Raw genomic sequence first — 19,212 nt, 5'->3', positions numbered from 1 at the left:
TAACTCTTACTCTGGGCTAATAGCTAATGTCTTAACGCTTACTCTGGCCTAATAGCTAAGGTCTTAACTCTTAGTCTGGTCTAATAGATAAGGTCTTAGACTCGTACTCTGGCCTACTGGTTAAGGTCTTAACTCTTACTCTGGCCTACTGGTTAAGGCCTTAACTCTTACTCTGGCCTAATAGCTAAGGTCTTTACTCTTACTCTGGCCTAATAGATAAGGTCTTAGACTCGTACTGTGGCCTAATGGTTAAGGTCTTAACTCTTACTCTGGCCTACTGGTTAAGGTCTTAACTCTTACTCTGGCCTAATAGCTAAGGTCTTAACTCTTACTCAGGCCTAATAGCTAAGGTCTTAGTCTTGTACTCTGGCCTAATGGTTAAGGTCTTATCTCTTACTCTGGCCTACTGGTTAAGGTCTTAACTCTTACTCTGGCCCAACAGCTTAGGTCTTAACTCTTACGCTGGCCTACTGGTTAAAGTCTTAACTCTTTCTCTGGCCTAAAAGCTAAGGTCTTAACTCTTACTCTGGCCTAATAGCTAAGGTCTTAGACATGTACTATGGCCTACAGGTTAAGGTCTAAACTCTTACTCTGGCCTACTGGTTAAGGTCTTAACTCTTACTCTGGCCTAATAGCATAGTCTTAACTCTTACTCTGGCATCATAGCTAAGGTCTTAGACTCGTACTCTGGCCTAATGGTTAAGGTCTCAACTCTTACTCTGTCCTAATAGCTAAGGTCTTAACTCTTACTCTGGCCTAATAGCTAAGGTCTTAACTCTTACTCTGGTCGAATGGTTAAGGTCTTAACTCCTACTCTGGCCTAATAGCTAAGGTCTTAACTCTTATTCTGGCCTAATAGCTAAGGTCTTAGACTCGTACTCTGGCCTACTGTTTAAGGTCTTAACTCTTACTCTGGCCTACTGGTTAAGGTCTTAACTCTTACTCTGGCCTAATAGCTAAGGTCTTGGACTCGTACTCTGGCCTAATGGTTAAGGTCTTAAATCTTACTCTTGCCTACTGGTTAAGGTCTTAACTCTTACTCTGGCCTAATAGCTAAGGTCTTAACTCTTATTCTGGCCTAATAGCTAAGGTCTTAGACTCGTACTCTGGCCTACTGTTTAAGGTCTTAACTCTTACTCTGGCCTACTGGTTAAGGTCTTAACTCTTACTCTGGCCTAATAGCTAAGGTCTTGGACTCGTACTCTGGCCTAATGGTTAAGGTCTTAAATCTTACTCTTGCCTACTGGTTAAGGTCTTAACTCTTACTCTGGCCTAATAGCTAAGGTCTTAGACTCGTACTCTGGCCTAATGGTTAAGGTCTTAACTCTTACTCTGGCCTACTGGTTAAGGTCTTAACTCTTACTTTGGTCTACTGGTTAAGGCTTAACTCTTACTCTGGCCTAATATCTAAGGTCTTAGACTCGTACTCTGGCCTACAGGTTAAGGTCTTAACTCTTACTCTGGCCTAATAGCTAAGGTCTTAAACTCGTAGTCTGGCATAATTGCTAAGGTCTTAACTCTTACTCTGGCCTCCTGGTTAAGGTTTTAACTCTTACTCTGGCCTAATAGCTAAGGTCTTAGACTCGTACTCTGGCCTACAGGTTAAGGTCTTAACTCTTACTCTGGCCTAATAGCTAAGGTCTTAAACTCGTACTCTGGCCTAATAGCTAAGGTCTTAACTCTTACTCTGGCCTACTGGTTAAGGTCTTAACTCTTGCTCTGGCCTAATAGCTAAGGTCTTAGACTCGTACTCTGGCCTAATGGTTAAGGTCTTAACTCTTACTCTGTCCTAATAGCTAAGGTCTTAACTCTTACTCTGGCCTAACAGCCAAGGTCTTAAACTCGTACTCTGGCCTAATAGCTAAGGTCTTAACTCTTACTCTGGCCTACTGGGTAAGGCCTTAACTCTTACTCTGGCCTAATAGCTAAGGTCTTAGACTCGTACTCTGGCCAACATGTTAAGGTCTTAACTCTTACTCTGTCCTAATAGCTAAGGTCTTAACTCTTACTCTGGCCTACAGGTTAAGGTCTTAACTCTTACTCTGGCCTAATAGCTAAGGTCCTAACTCTTACTCTGGCCTAATGGCTAAGGTCTTAGACCCATACTCTGACCTAATGGTTAAGGTCTTAACTCTTACTCTGGCCTACTGGTTAAGGTCTTAACTCTTACTCTGGGCTAATAGCTAATGTCTTAACGCTTACTCTGGCCTAATAGCTAAGGTCTTAACTCTTAGTCTGGCCTAATAGATAAGGTCTTAGACTCGTACTCTGCCCTACTGGTTAAGGTCTTAACTCTTACTCTGGCCTACTGGTTAAGGCCTTAACTCTTACTCTGGCCTAATAGCTAAGGTCTTTACTCTTACTCTGGCCTAATAGATAAGGTCTTAGACTCGTACTGTGGCCTAATGGTTAAGGTCTTAACTCTTACTCTGGCCTACTGGTTAAGGTCTTAACTCTTACTCTGGCCTAATAGCTAAGGTCTTAACTCTTACTCAGGCCTAATAGCTAAGGTCTTAGTCTTGTACTCTGGCCTAATGGTTAAGGTCTTATCTCTTACTCTGGCCTACTGGTTAAGGTCTTAACTCTTACTCTGGCCCAACAGCTTAGGTCTTAACTCTTACGCTGGCCTACTGGTTAAAGTCTTAACTCTTTCTCTGGCCTAAAAGCTAAGGTCTTAACTCTTACTCTGGCCTAATAGCTAAGGTCTTAGACATGTACTATGGCCTACAGGTTAAGGTCTAAACTCTTACTCTGGCCTACTGGTTAAGGTCTTAACTCTTACTCTGGCCTAATAGCATAGTCTTAACTCTTACTCTGGCCTCATAGCTAAGGTCTTAGACTCGTACTCTGGCCTAATGGTTAAGGTCTCAACTCTTACTCTGTCCTAATAGCTAAGGTCTTAACTCTTACTCTGGCCTAATAGCTAAGGTCTTAACTCTTACTCTGGTCGAATGGTTAAGGTCTTAACTCTTACTCTGGCCTAATAGCTAAGGTCTTAACTCTTATTCTGGCCTAATAGCTAAGGTCTTAGACTCGTACTCTGGCCTACTGTTTAAGGTCTTAACTCTTACTCTGGCCTACTGGTTAAGGTCTTAACTCTTACTCTGGCCTAATAGCTAAGGTCTTGGACTCGTACTCTGGCCTAATGGTTAAGGTCTTAAATCTTACTCTTGCCTACTGGTTAAGGTCTTAACTCTTACTCTGGCCTAATAGCTAAGGTCTTAGACTCGTACTCTGGCCTAATGGTTAAGGTCTTAACTCTTACTCTGGCCTACTGGTTAAGGTCTTAACTCTTACTTTGGTCTACTGGTTAAGGCTTAACTCTTACTCTGGCCTAATATCTAAGGTCTTAGACTCGTACTCTGGCCTACAGGTTAAGGTCTTAACTCTTACTCTGGCCTAATAGCTAAGGTCTTAAACTCGTACTCTGGCATAGTAGCTAAGGTCTTAACTCTTACTCTGGCCTCCTGGTTAAGGTTTTAACTCTTACTCTGGCCTAATAGCTAAGGTCTTAGACTCGTACTCTGGCCTACAGGTTAAGGTCTTAACTCTTACTCTGGCCTAATAGCTAAGGTCTTAAACTCGTACTCTGGCCTAATAGCTAAGGTCTTAATTCTTACTCTGGCCTACTGGTTAAGGTCTTAACTCTTGCTCTGGCCTAATAGCTAAGGTCTTAGACTCGTACTCTGGCCTAATGGTTAAGGTCTTAACTCTTACTCTGTCCTAATAGCTAAGGTCTTAACTCTTACTCTGGCCTAACAGCTAAGGTCTTAAACTCGTACTCTGGCCTAATAGCTAAGGTCTTAACTCTTACTCTGGCCTACTGGTTAAGGTCTTAACTCTTGCTCTGGCCTAATCGCTAAGGTCTTAGACGTGTACTCTGGTCTAATGGTTAAGGTCTTAACTCTTACTCTGGCCTAATCGCTAAGGTCTTAGACTTGTACTCTGGTCTAATGGTTAAGGTCTTAACTCTTACTCTGGCCTAATAGCTAAGGTCTTAGACTCGTACTCTGGTCTAATGGTTAAGGTCTTAACTCTTACTCTGGCCTGCTGGTTAAGGTCTTAACTCTTACTCTGGCCTAATAGCTAAGGTCTTAGAAATGTACTATGGCCTACAGGTTAAGGTCTAAACTCTTACTCTGGCCTACTGGTTAAGGTCTTAACTCTTACTCTGGCCTAATAGCTAAGGTCTTAACTCTTACTCTGGCCTAATAGCAAAGGTCTTAGACTCGTACTCTGGCCTAATGGTTAAGGTCTTAACTCTTACTCTGTCCTAATAGCTAAGGTCTTAACTCTTACTCTGGCCTAATAGCTAAGGTCTTAACTCTTACTCTGGCCGAATGGTTAAGGTCTTAACTCTTACTCTGGCCTAATAGCTAAGGTCTTAACTCTTACTCTGGCCTAACAGCTAAGGGCCTAGACTCGTACTATGGCCTACAGGTTAAGGTCTTAACTCTTACCCTGGCCTACTGGTTAAGGTCTTAACTCTAACTCTGGCCTAATAGATAAGGTCTTAGGCTCGTACTCTGGCCTAATAGCTAAGGTCTTAGACTCGTACTCTGGCCTAATGGTTAAGGTCTTAACTCTTACTCTGGCCTACTGGTTAAGGTCTTAACTCTTACTCCGGCCTAATGGTTAAGGTCTTAACTCTTACTCTGGCCTACTGGTTAAGGTCTTAACTCTTACTCTGGCCTAATAGCAAAGGTCTTAGAATCGTCCTATGGCCTACAGGTTAAGGTCTTAACTCTTACTCTGGCCTACTGGGTAAGGCCTTAACTCTTACTCTGGCCTAATAGCTAAGGTCTTAGACTCGTACTCTGGCCAACATGTTAAGGTCTTAACTCTTACTCTGTCCTAATAGCTAAGGTCTTAACTCTTACTCTGGCCTACAGGTTAAGGTCTTAACTCTTACTCTGGCCTAATAGCTAAGGTCCTAACTCTTACTCTGGCCTAATGGCTAAGGTCTTAGACCCATACTCTGGCCTAATGGTTAAGGTCTTAACTCTTACTCTGGCCTACTGGTTAAGGTCTTAACTCTTACTCTGGCCCAACAGCTTAGGTCTTAACTCTTACGCTGGCCTACTGGTTAAAGTCTTAACTCTTTCTCTGGCCTAATAGCTAAGGTCTTAACTCTTACTCTGGCCTAATAGCTAAGGTCTTAGACATGTACTATGGCCTACAGGTTAAGGTCTAAACTCTTACTCTGGCCTACTGGTTAAGGTCTTAACTCTTACTCTGGCCTAATAGCTAAGGTCTTAACTCTTACTCTGGCCGAATGGTTAAGGTCTTAACTCTTACTCTGGCCTAATAGCTAAGGTCTTAACTCTTACTCTGGCCTAACAGCTAAGGGCCTAGACTCGTACTATGGCCTACAGGTTAAGGTCTTAACTCTTACCCTGGCCTACTGGTTAAGGTCTTAACTCTAACTCTGGCCTAATAGATAAGGTCTTAGGCTCGTACTCTGGCCTAATAGCTAAGGTCTTAGACTCGTACTCTGGCCTAATGGTTAAGGTCTTAACTCTTACTCTGGCCTACTGGTTAAGGTCTTAACTCTTACTCCGGCCTAATGGTTAAGGTCTTAACTCTTACTCTGGCCTACTGGTTAAGGTCTTAACTCTTACTCTGGCCTAATAGCAAAGGTCTTAGAATCGTCCTATGGCCTACAGGTTAAGGTCTTAACTCTTACTCTGGCCTACTGGGTAAGGCCTTAACTCTTACTCTGGCCTAATAGCTAAGGTCTTAGACTCGTACTCTGGCCAACATGTTAAGGTCTTAACTCTTACTCTGTCCTAATAGCTAAGGTCTTAACTCTTACTCTGGCCTACAGGTTAAGGTCTTAACTCTTACTCTGGCCTAATAGCTAAGGTCCTAACTCTTACTCTGGCCTAATGGCTAAGGTCTTAGACCCATACTCTGGCCTAATGGTTAAGGTCTTAACTCTTACTCTGGCCTACTGGTTAAGGTCTTAACTCTTACTCTGGCCCAACAGCTTAGGTCTTAACTCTTACGCTGGCCTACTGGTTAAAGTCTTAACTCTTTCTCTGGCCTAATAGCTAAGGTCTTAACTCTTACTCTGGCCTAATAGCTAAGGTCTTAGACATGTACTATGGCCTACAGGTTAAGGTCTAAACTCTTACTCTGGCCTACTGGTTAAGGTCTTAACTCTTACTCTGGCCTAATAGCTAAGGTCTTAACTCTTACTCTGGCCTCATAGCTAAGGTCTTAGACTCATACTCTGGCCTAATGGTTAAGGTCTTAACTCTTACTCTGTCCTAATAGCTAAGGTCTTAACTCTTACTCTGGCCTAATAGCTAAGGTCTTAACTCTTACTCTGGTCGAATGGTTAAGGTCTTAACTCTTACTCTGGCCTAATAGCTAAGGTCTTAACTCTTATTCTGGCCTAATAGCTAAGGTCTTAGACTCGTACTCTGGCCTACTGGTTAAGGTCTTAACTCTTACTCTGGCCTACTGGTTAAGGCCTTAACTCTTACTCTGGCCTAATAGCTAAGGTCTTTACTCTTACTCTGGCCTAATAGATAAGGTCTTAGACTCGTACTGTGGCCTAATGGTTAAGGTCTTAACTCTTACTCTGGCCTACTGGTTAAGGTCTTAACTCTTACTCTGGCCTAATAGCTAAGGTCTTAACTCTTACTCAGGCCTAATAGCTAAGGTCTTAGTCTTGTACTCTGGCCTAATGGTTAAGGTCTTATCTCTTACTCTGGCCTACTGGTTAAGGTCTTAACTCTTACTCTGGGCTAATAGCTAATGTCTTAACTCTTACTCTGGCCTAATAGCTAAGGTCTTAACTCTTAGTCTTGCCTAATAGATAAGGTCTTAGACTCGTACTCTGGCCTACTGGTTAAGGTCTTAACTCTTACTCTGGCCTACTGGTTAAGGCCTTAACTCTTACTCTGGCCTAATAGCCAAGGTCTTTACTCTTACTCTGGCCTAATAGATAAGGTCTTAGACTCGTACTCTGGCCTAATGGTTAAGGTCTTAACTCTTACTCTGGCCTAATAGATAAGGTCTTAACTCTTACTCTGGCCTAATAGCTGAAGTCTTAGACTCGTACTCTGGCCTACTGGTTAAGGTCTTAACTCTTACTCTGGCCTAATCGCTAAGGTCTTAGACCTGTACTCTGGTCTAATGGTTAAGGTCTTAACTAGGCCTGGGCAAAAATTTCGTTCCGTTCGCGGAAATTGCGATATTTTGACATTTTTGCGTTCCGCGGAGAGCGCGAAAATGTCAAAAATTCCGGTTTCCGCAGCTTGGCGATAATTTGTTTCTTGCTCGCGCTGTAAAATGATACATTCTCGCGCGCGCGCGATCGCCTTACCTGAATCCCTGCGTTCGCCGACAAGTTTTCTTGATCCGGTCGCGTTCTCCATGAGATGTTGTATTGTTTTTAGCCATTTGCGCTGTCTCGCGACAGTTCGCGCCCGCAGTGACGTCATGCGTCGCGCGATCACGTCTTTCTTCTCGCGATCATGCACCGCGAGAACAACTCAAAACAAGATGGCCGCGCCCGCAAGCAGCCACATGGGTAAGTTGGCGACCCGCAACCATGCAGAAAATCGCGCGAACATGCCGGAAAAAAACTTCCGCATCTTCGCGATATTTCTGCTTGTTTGCGATAATTTTAAACATTCTCGCGATAATTTGCGAAGGTTAATTCCGCAAATTCCGCCCACCCCTAGTCTTAACTCTTACTCTGGCCTAATTGCTAAGGTCTAAGACTTGTACTCTGGTCTAATGGTTAAGGTCTTAACTTTTACTCTGGCCTAATAGCTAAGGTCTTAGACTCGTACTCTGGTCTAATGGTTAAAGTCTTAACTCTTACTCTGGCCTGCTGGTTAAGGTCTTAACTCTTACTCTGGCCTAATAGCTAAGGTCTTAGACATGTACTATGGCCTACAGGTTAAGGTCTAAACTCTTACTCTGGCCTACTGGTTAAGGTCTTAACTCTTACTCTGTCCTAATAGCTAAGGTCTTAACTCTTACTCTGGCCTAATAGCTAAGGTCTTAACTCTTACTCTGGCCGAATGGTTAAGGTCTTAACTCTTACTCTGGGCTAATAGCTAAGGTCTTAACTCTTACTCTGGCCTAATAGCTAAGGTCCTAGACTCGTACTATGGCCTACAGGTTAAGGTCTTAACTCTTACCCTGGCCTACTGGTTAAGGTCTTAACTCTAACTCTGGCCTAATAGATAAGGTCTTAGACTCGTACTCTGGCCTAATAGCTAAGGTCTAAGACTCGTACTCTGGCCTAATGGTTAAGGTCTTAACTCTTACTCTGGCCTACTGGTTAAGGTCTTAACTCTTACTCCGGCCTAATGGTTAAGGTCTTAACTCTTACTCTGGCCTACTGGTTAAGGTCTTAACTCTTACTCTGGCCTAATAGCAAAGGTCTTAGAATCGTACTATGGCCTACAGGTTAAGGTCTTAACTCTTACTCTGGCCTACTGGGTAAGGCCTTAACTCTTACTCTGGCCTAATAGCTAAGGTCTTAGACTCGTACTCTGGCCAACATGTTAAGGTCTTAACTCTTACTCTGTCCTAATAGCTAAGGTCTTAACTCTTACTCTGGCCTACAGGTTAAGGTCTTAACTCTTACTCTGGCCTAATAGCTAAGGTCCTAACTCTTACTCTGGCCTAATGGATAAGGTCTTAGACCCATACTCTGGCCTAATGGTTAAGGTCTTAACTCTTACTCTGGCCTACTGGTTAAGGTCTTAACTCTTACTCTGGGCTAATAGCTAATGTCTTAACTCTTACTCTGGCCTAATAGCTAAGGTCTTAACTCTTAGTCTGGCCTAATAGATAAGGTCTTAGACTCGTACTCTGGCATACTGGTTAAGGTCTTAACTCTTACTCTGGCCTACTGGTTAAGGCCTTAACTCTTACTCTGGCCTAATAGCTAAGGTCTTTACTCTTACTCTGGCCTAATAGATAAGGTCTTAGACTCGTACTGTGGCCTAATGGTTAAGGTCTTAACTCTTACTCTGGCCTACTGGTTAAGGTCTTAACTCTTACTCTGGCCTTATAGCTAAGGTCTTAACTCTTACTCAGGCCTAATAGCTAAGGTCTTAGTCTCGTACTCTGGCCTAATGGTTAAGGTCTTATCTCTTACTCTGGCCTACTGGTTAAGGTCTTAACTCTTACTCTGGCCCAACAGCTTAGGTCTTAACTCTTACGCTGGCCTACTGGTTAAAGTCTTAACTCTTTCTCTGGCCTAAAAGCTAAGGTCTTAACTCTTACTCTGGCCTAATAGCTAAGGTCTTAGACATGTACTATGGCCTACAGGTTAAGGTCTAAACTCTTACTCTGGCCTACTGGTTAAGGTCTTAACTCTTACTCTGGCCTAATAGCTAAGGTCTTAACTCTTACTCTGGCCTCATAGCTAAGGTCTTAGACTCGTACTCTGGCCTAATGGTTAAGGTCTTAACTCTTACTCTGTCCTAATAGCTAAGGTCTTAACTCTTACTCTGGCCTAATAGCTAAGGTCTTAACTCTTACTCTGGTCGAATGGTTAAGGTCTTAACTCTTACTCTGGCCTAATAGCTAAGGTCTTAACTCTTATTCTGGCCTAATAGCTAAGGTCTTAGACTCGTACTCTGGCCTACTGTTTAAGGTCTTAACTCTTACTCTGGCCTACTGGTTAAGGTCTTAACTCTTACTCTGGCCTAATAGCTAAGGTCTTGGACTCGTACTCTGGCCTAATGGTTAAGGTCTTAAATCTTACTCTTGCCTACTGGTTAAGGTCTTAACTCTTACTCTGGCCTAATAGCTAAGGTCTTAGACTCGTACTCTGGCCTAATGGTTAAGGTCTTAACTCTTACTCTGGCCTACTGGTTAAGGTCTTAACTCTTACTTTGGTCTACTGGTTAAGGCTTAACTCTTACTCTGGCCTAATATCTAAGGTCTTAGACTCGTACTCTGGCCTACAGGTTAAGGTCTTAACTCTTACTCTGGCCTAATAGCTAAGGTCTTAAACTCGTACTCTGGCATAGTAGCTAAGGTCTTAACTCTTACTCTGGCCTCCTGGGTAAGGCCTTAACTCTTACTCTGGCCTAATAGCTAAGGTCTTAGACTCGTACTCTGGCCAACATGTTAAGGTCTTAACTCTTACTCTGTCCTAATAGCTAAGGTCTTAACTCTTACTCTGGCCTACAGGTTAAGGTCTTAACTCTTACTCTGGCCTAATAGCTAAGGTCCTAACTCTTACTCTGGCCTAATGGATAAGGTCTTAGACCCATACTCTGGCCTAATGGTTAAGGTCTTAACTCTTACTCTGGCCTACTGGTTAAGGTCTTAACTCTTACTCTGGGCTAATAGCTAATGTCTTAACTCTTACTCTGGCCTAATAGCTAAGGTCTTAACTCTTAGTCTGGCCTAATAGATAAGGTCTTAGACTCGTACTCTGGCATACTGGTTAAGGTCTTAACTCTTACTCTGGCCTACTGGTTAAGGCCTTAACTCTTACTCTGGCCTAATAGCTAAGGTCTTTACTCTTACTCTGGCCTAATAGATAAGGTCTTAGACTCGTACTGTGGCCTAATGGTTAAGGTCTTAACTCTTACTCTGGCCTACTGGTTAAGGTCTTAACTCTTACTCTGGCCTTATAGCTAAGGTCTTAACTCTTACTCAGGCCTAATAGCTAAGGTCTTAGTCTCGTACTCTGGCCTAATGGTTAAGGTCTTATCTCTTACTCTGGCCTACTGGTTAAGGTCTTAACTCTTACTCTGGCCCAACAGCTTAGGTCTTAACTCTTACGCTGGCCTACTGGTTAAAGTCTTAACTCTTTCTCTGGCCTAAAAGCTAAGGTCTTAACTCTTACTCTGGCCTAATAGCTAAGGTCTTAGACATGTACTATGGCCTACAGGTTAAGGTCTAAACTCTTACTCTGGCCTACTGGTTAAGGTCTTAACTCTTACTCTGGCCTAATAGCTAAGGTCTTAACTCTTACTCTGGCCTCATAGCTAAGGTCTTAGACTCGTACTCTGGCCTAATGGTTAAGGTCTTAACTCTTACTCTGTCCTAATAGCTAAGGTCTTAACTCTTACTCTGGCCTAATAGCTAAGGTCTTAACTCTTACTCTGGTCGAATGGTTAAGGTCTTAACTCTTACTCTGGCCTAATAGCTAAGGTCTTAACTCTTATTCTGGCCTAATAGCTAAGGTCTTAGACTCGTACTCTGGCCTACTGTTTAAGGTCTTAACTCTTACTCTGGCCTACTGGTTAAGGTCTTAACTCTTACTCTGGCCTAATAGCTAAGGTCTTGGACTCGTACTCTGGCCTAATGGTTAAGGTCTTAAATCTTACTCTTGCCTACTGGTTAAGGTCTTAACTCTTACTCTGGCCTAATAGCTAAGGTCTTAGACTCGTACTCTGGCCTAATGGTTAAGGTCTTAACTCTTACTCTGGCCTACTGGTTAAGGTCTTAACTCTTACTTTGGTCTACTGGTTAAGGCTTAACTCTTACTCTGGCCTAATATCTAAGGTCTTAGACTCGTACTCTGGCCTACAGGTTAAGGTCTTAACTCTTACTCTGGCCTAATAGCTAAGGTCTTAAACTCGTAGTCTGGCATAATTGCTAAGGTCTTAACTCTTACTCTGGCCTCCTGGTTAAGGTTTTAACTCTTACTCTGGCCTAATAGCTAAGGTCTTAGACTCGTACTCTGGCCTACAGGTTAAGGTCTTAACTCTTACTCTGGCCTAATAGCTAAGGTCTTAAACTCGTAATCTGGCCTAATAGCTAAGGTCTTAACTCTTACTCTGGCCTACTGGTTAAGGTCTTAACTCTTGCTCTGGCCTAATAGCTAAGGTCTTAGACTCGTACTCTGGCCTAATAGCTAAGGTCTTAACTCTTACTCTGTCCTAATAGCTAAGGTCTTAACTCTTACTCTGGCCTAACAGCCAAGGTCTTAAACTCGTGCTCTGGCCTAATAGCTAAGGTCTTAACTCTTACTCTGGCCTACTGGGTAAGGCCTTAACTCTTACTCTAGCCTAATAGCTAAGGTCTTAGACTCGTACTCTGGCCAACATGTTAAGGTCTTAACTCTTACTCTGTCCTAATAGCTAAGGTCTTAACTCTTACTCTGGCCTACAGGTTAAGGTCTTAACTCTTACTCTGGCCAAATAGCTAAGGTCCTAACTCTTACTCTGGCCTAATGGCTAAGGTCTTAGACCCATACTCTGGCCTAATGGTTAAGGTCTTAACTCTTACTCTGGCCTACTGGTTAAGGTCTTAACTCTTACTCTGGGCTAATAGCTAATGTCTTAACTCTTACTCTGGCCTAATAGCTAAGGTCTTAACTCTTAGTCTGGCCTAATAGATAAGGTCTTAGACTCGTACTCTGGCCTACTGGTTAAGGTCTTAACTCTTACTCTGGCCTACTGGTTAAGGCCTTAACTCTTACTCTGGCCTAATAGCTAAGGTCTTTACTCTTACTTTGGCCTAATAGATAAGGTCTTAGACTCGTACTGTGGCCTAATGGTTAAGGTCTTAACTCTTACTCTGGCCTACTGGTTAAGGTCTTAACTCTTACTCTGGCCTAATAGCTAAGGTCTTAACTCTTACTCAGGCCTAATAGCTAAGGTCTTAGTCTTGTACTCTGGCCTAATGGTTAAGGTCTTATCTCTTACTCTGGCCTACTGGTTAAGGTCTTAACTCTTACTCTGGCCCAACAGCTTAGGTCTTAACTCTTACGCTGGCCTACTGGTTAAAGTCTTAACTCTTTCTCTGGCCTAAAAGCTAAGGTCTTAACTCTTACTCTGGCCTAATAGCTAAGGTCTTAGACATGTACTATGGCCTACAGGTTAAGGTCTAAACTCTTACTCTGGCCTACTGGTTAAGGTCTTAACTCTTACTCTGGCCTAATAGCATAGTCTTAACTCTTACTCTGGCCTCATAGCTAAGGTCTTAGACTCGTACTCTGGCCTAATGGTTAAGGTCTCAACTCTTACTCTGTCCTAATAGCTAAGGTCTTAACTCTTACTCTGGCCTAATAGCTAAGGTCTTAACTCTTACTCTGGTCGAATGGTTAAGGTCTTAACTCTTACTCTGGCCTAATAGCTAAGGTCTTAACTCTTATTCTGGCCTAATAGCTAAGGTCTTAGACTCGTACTCTGGCCTACTGTTTAAGGTCTTAACTCTTACTCTGGCCTACTGGTTAAGGTCTTAACTCTTACTCTGGCCTAATAGCTAAGGTCTTGGACTCGTACTCTGGCCTAATGGTTAAGGTCTTAAATCTTACTCTTGCCTACTGGTTAAGGTCTTAACTCTTACTCTGGCCTAATAGCTAAGGTCTTAGACTCGTACTCTGGCCTAATGGTTAAGGTCTTAACTCTTACTCTGGCCTACTGGTTAAGGTCTTAACTCTTACTTTGGTCTACTGGTTAAGGCTTAACTCTTACTCTGGCCTAATATCTAAGGTCTTAGACTCGTACTCTGGCCTACAGGTTAAGGTCTTAACTCTTACTCTGGCCTAATAGCTAAGGTCTTAAACTCGTACTCTGGCATAATAGCTAAGGTCTTAACTCTTACTCTGGCCTCCTGGTTAAGGTTTTAACTCTTACTCTGGCCTAATAGCTAAGGTCTTAGACTCGTACTCTGGCCTACAGGTTAAGGTCTTAACTCTTACTCTGGCCTAATAGCTAAGGTCTTAAACTCGTACTCTGGCCTAATAGCTAAGGTCTTAACTCTTACTCTGGTCTACTGGTTAAGGTCTTAACTCTTGCTCTGGCCTAATAGCTAAGGTCTTAGACTCGTACTCTGGCCTAATGGTTAAGGTCTTAACTCTTACTCTGTCCTAATAGCTAAGGTCTTAACTCTTACTCTGGCCTAACAGCTAAGGTCTTAAACTCGTACTCTGGCCTAATAGCTAAGGTCTTAACTCTTACTCTGGCCTACTGGTTAAGGTCTTAACTCTTGCTCTGGCCTAATCGCTAAGGTCTTAGACGTGTACTCTGGTCTAATGGTTAAGGTCTTAACTCTTACTCTGGCCTAATCGCTAAGGTCTTAGACTTGTACTCTGGTCTAATGGTTAAGGTCTTAACTCTTACTCTGGCCTAATAGCTAAGGTCTTAGACTCGTACTCTGGTCTAATGGTTAAGGTCTTAACTCTTACTCTGGCCTGCTGGTTAAGGTCTTAACTCTTACTCTGGCCTAATAGCTAAGGTCTTAGAAATGTACTATGGCCTACAGGTTAAGGTCTAAACTCTTACTCTGGCCTACTGGTTAAGGTCTTAACTCTTACTCTGGACTAATAGCTAAGGTCTTAACTCTTACTCTGGCCTAATAGCAAAGGTCTTAGACTCGTACTCTGGCCTAATGGTTAAGGTCTTAACTCTTACTCTGTCCTAATAGCTAAGGTCTTAACTCTTACTCTGGCCTAATAGCTAAGGTCTTAACTCTTACTCTGGCCGAATGGTTAAGGTCTTAACTCTTACTCTGGCCTAATAGCTAAGGTCTTAACTCTTACTCTGGCCTAACAGCTAAGGGCCTAGACTCGTACTATGGCCTACAGGTTAAGGTCTTAACTCTTACCCTGGCCTACTGGTTAAGGTCTTAACTCTAACTCTGGCCTAATAGATAAGGTCTTAGGCTCGTACTCTGGCCTAATAGCTAAGGTCTTAGACTCGTACTCTGGCCTAATGGTTAAGGTCTTAACTCTTACTCTGGCCTACTGGTTAAGGTCTTAACTCTTACTCCAGCCTAATGGTTAAGGTCTTAACTCTTACTCTGGCCTACTGGTTAAGGTCTTAACTCTTACTTTGGCCTAATAGCAAAGGTCTTAGAATCGTCCTATGGCCTACAGGTTAAGGTCTTAACTCTTACTCTGGCCTACTGGGTAAGGCCTTAACTCTTACTCTGGCCTAATAGCTAAGGTCTTAGACTCGTACTCTGGCCAACATGTTAAGGTCTTAACTCTTACTCTGTCCTAATAGCTAAGGTCTTAACTCTTACTCTGGCCTACAGGTTAAGGTCTTAACTCTTACTCTGGCCTAATAGCTAAGGTCCTAACTCTTACTCTGGCCTAATGGCTAAGGTCTTAGACCCATACTCTGGCCTAATGGTTAAGGTCTTAACTCTTACTCTGGCCTACTGGTTAAGGTCTTAACTCTTACTCTGGCCCAACAGCTTAGGTCTTAACTCTTACGCTGGCCTACTGGTTAAAGTCTTAACTCTTTCTCTGGCCTAATAGCTAAGGTCTTAACTCTTACTCTGGCCTAATAGCTAAGGTCTTAGACATGTACTATGGCCTACAGGTTAAGGTCTAAACTCTTACTCTGGCCTACTGGTTAAGGTCTTAACTCTTACTCTGGCCTAATAGCTAAGGTCTTAACTCTTACTCTGGCCTCATAGCTAAGGTCTTAGACTCGTACTCTGGCCTAATGGTTAAGGTCTTAACTCTTACTCTGTCCTAATAGCTAAGGTCTTAACTCTTACTCTGGCCTAATAGCTAAGGTCTTAACTCTTACTCTGGTCGAATGGTTAAGGTCTTAACTCTTACTCTGGCCTAATAGCTAAGGTCTTAACTCTTATTCTGGCCTAATAGCTAAGGTCTTAGACTCGTACTCTGGCCTACTGGTTAAGGTCTTAACTCTTACTCTGGCCTACTGGTTAAGGCCTTAACTCTTACTCTGGCCTAATAGCTAAGGTCTTTACTCTTACTCTGGCCTAATAGATAAGGTCTTAGACTCGTACTGTGGCCTAATGGTTAAGGTCTTAACTCTTACTCTGGCCTACTGGTTAAGGTCTTAACTCTTACTCTGGCCTAATAGCTAAGGTCTTAACTCTTACTCAGGCCTAATAGCTAAGGTCTTAGTCTTGTACTCTGGCCTAATGGTTAAGGTCTTATCTCTTACTCTGGCCTACTGGTTAAGGTCTTAACTCTTACTCTGGCCCAACAGCTTAGGTCTTAACTCTTACGCTGGCCTACTGGTTAAAGTCTTAACTCTTTCTCTGGCCTAAAAGCTAAGGTCTTAACTCTTACTCTGGCCTAATAGCTAAGGTCTTAGACATGTACTATGGCCTACAGGTTAAGGTCTAAACTCTTACTCTGGCCTACTGGTTAAGGTCTTAACTCTTACTCTGGCCTAATAGCATAGTCTTAACTCTTACTCTGGCCTCATAGCTAAGGTCTTAGACTCGTACTCTGGCCTAATGGTTAAGGTCTTAACTCTTACTCTGTCCTAATAGCTAAGGTCTTAACTCTTACTCTGGCCTAATAGCTAAGGTCTTAACTCTTACTCTGGTCGAATGGTTAAGGTCTTAACTCTTACTCTGGCCTAATAGCTAAGGTCTTAACTCTTATTCTGGCCTAATAGCTAAGGTCTTAGACTCGTACTCTGGCCTACTGTTTAAGGTATTAACTTTTACTCTGGCCTACTGGTTAAGGTCTTAACTCTTACTCTGGCCTAATAGCTAAGGTCTTGGACTCGTACTCTGGCCTAATGGTTAAGGTCTTAAATCTTACTCTTGCCTACTGGTTAAGGTCTTAACTCTTACTCTGGCCTAATAGCTAAGGTCTTAGACTCGTACTCTGGCCTAATGGTTAAGGTCTTAACTCTTACTCTGGCCTACTGGTTAAGGTCTTAACTCTTACTTTGGTCTACTGGTTAAGGCTTAACTCTTACTCTGGCCTAATATCTAAGGTCTTAGACTCGTACTCTGGCCTACAGGTTAAGGTCTTAACTCTTACTCTGGCCTAATAGCTAAGGTCTTAAACTCGTACTCTGGCATAATAGCTAAGGTCTTAACTCTTACTCTGGCCTCCTGGTTAAGGTTTTAACTCTTACTCTGGCCTAATAGCTAAGGTCTTAGACTCATACTCTGGCCTACAGGTTAAGGTCTTAACTCTTACTCTGGCCTAATAGCTAAGGTCTTAAACTCGTACTCTGGCCTAATAGCTAAGGTCTTAACTCTTACTCTGGCCTCATAGCTAAGGTCTTAGACTCGTACTCTGGCCTAATGGTTAAGGTCTTAACTCTTACTCTGTCCTAATAGCTAAGGTCTTAACTCTTACTCTGGCCTAATAGCTAAGGTCTTAACTCTTACTCTGGTCGAATGGTTAAGGTCTTAACTCTTACTCTGGCCTAATAGCTAAGGTCTTAACTCTTATTCTGGCCTAATAGCTAAGGTCTTAGACTCGTACTCTGGCCTACTGGTTAAGGTCTTAACTCTTACTCTGGCCTACTGGTTAAGGCCTTAACTCTTACTCTGGCCTAATAGCTAAGGTCTTTACTCTTACTCTGGCCTAATAGATAAGGTCTTAGACTCGTACTGTGGCCTAATGGTTAAGGTCTTAACTCTTACTCTGGCCTACTGGTTAAGGTCTTAACTCTTGCTCTGGCCTAATAGCTAAGGTCTTAGACTCGTACTCTGGCCTAATGGTTAAGGTCTTAACTCTTACTCTTTCCTAATAGCTAAGGTCTTAACTCTTACTCTGGCCTAACAGCTAAGGTCTTAAACTCGTACTCTGGCCTAATAGCTAAGGTCTTAACTCTTACTCTGGCCTACTGGTTAAGGTCTTAACTCTTGCTCTGGCCTAATCGCTAAGGTCTTAGACGTGTACTCTGGTCTAATGGTTAAGGTCTTAACTCTTACTCTGGCCTAATCGCTAAGGTCTTAGACTTGTACTCTGGTCTAATGGTTAAGGTCTTAACTCTTACTCTGGCCTAATAGCTAAGGTCTTAGACTCGTACTCTGGTCTAATGGTTAAGGTCTTAACTCTTACTCTGGCCTGCTGGTTAAGGTCTTAACTCTTACTCTGGCCTAATAGCTAAGGTCTTAGAAATGTACTATGGCCTACAGGTTAAGGTCTAAACTCTTACTCTGACCTACTGGTTAAGGTCTTAACTCTTACTCTGGCCTAATAGCTAAGGTCTTAACTCTTACTCTGGCCTAATAGCAAAGGTCTTAGACTCGTACTCTGGCCTAATGGTTAAGGTCTTAACTCTTACTCTGTCCTAATAGCTAAGGTCTTAACTCTTACTCTGGCCTAATAGCTAAGGTCTTAACTCTTACTCTGGCCGAATGGTTAAGGTCTTAACTCTTACTCTGGCCTAATAGCTAAGGTCTTAACTCTTACTCTGGCCTAACAGCTAAGGGCCTAGACTCGTACTATGGCCTACAGGTTAAGGTCTTAACTCTTACCCTGGCCTACTGGTTAAGGTCTTAACTCTAACTCTGGCCTAATAGATAAGGTCTTAGACTCGTACTCTGGCCTAATAGCTAAGGTCTTAGACTCGTACTCTGGCCTAATGGTTAAGGTCTTAACTCTTACTCTGGCCTACTGGTTAAGGTCTTAACTCTTACTCCGGCCTAATGGTTAAGGTCTTAACTCTTACTCTGGCCTACTGGTTAAGGTCTTAACTCTTACTCTGGCCTAATAGCAAAGGTCTTAGAATCGTACTATGGCCTACAGGTTAAGGTCTTAACTCTTACTCTGGCCTACTGGGTAAGGCCTTAACTCTTACTCTGGCCTAATAGCTAAGGTCTTAGACTCGTACTCTGGCCAACATGTTAAGGTCTTAACTCTTACTCTGTCCTAATAGCTAAGGTCTTAACTCTTACTCTGGCCTACAGGTTAAGGTCTTAACTCTTACTCTGGCCTAATAGCTAAGGTCCTAACTCTTACTCTGGCCTAATGGCTAAGGTCTTAGACCCATACTCTGGCCTAATGGTTAAGGTCTTAACTCTTACTCTGGCCTACTGGTTAAGGTCTTAACTCTTACTCTGGCCCAACAGCTTAGGTCTTAACTCTTACTCTGGCCTACTGGTTAAGGTCTTAACTCTTACTCTGGCCTAATAGCTAAGGTCTTAACTCTTACTCTGGCCTCATAGCTAAGGTCTTAGACTCGTACTCTGGCCTAATGGTTAAGGTCTTAACTCTTACTCTGTCCTAATAGCTAAGGTCTTAACTCTTACTCTGGCCTAATAGCTAAGGTCTTAACTCTTACTCTGGTCGAATGGTTAAGGTCTTAACTCTTACTCTGGCCTAATAGCTAAGGTCTTAACTCTTATTCTGGCCTAATAGCTAAGGTCTTAGACTCGTACTCTGGCCTACTGTTTAAGGTCTTAACTCTTACTCTGGCCTACTGGTTAAGGTCTTAACTCTTACTCTGGCCTAATAGCTAAGGTCTTGGACTCGTACTCTGGCCTAATGGTTAAGGTCTTAAATCTTACTCTGGCCTACTGGTTAAGGTC

This window comes from Triturus cristatus, chromosome 12, assembly GCF_964204655.1.
Source record: "Triturus cristatus chromosome 12, aTriCri1.1, whole genome shotgun sequence".
Classification (NCBI taxonomy): Eukaryota; Metazoa; Chordata; class Amphibia; order Caudata; family Salamandridae; genus Triturus; species Triturus cristatus.
This window is presented reverse-complemented; position numbering follows the sequence as displayed.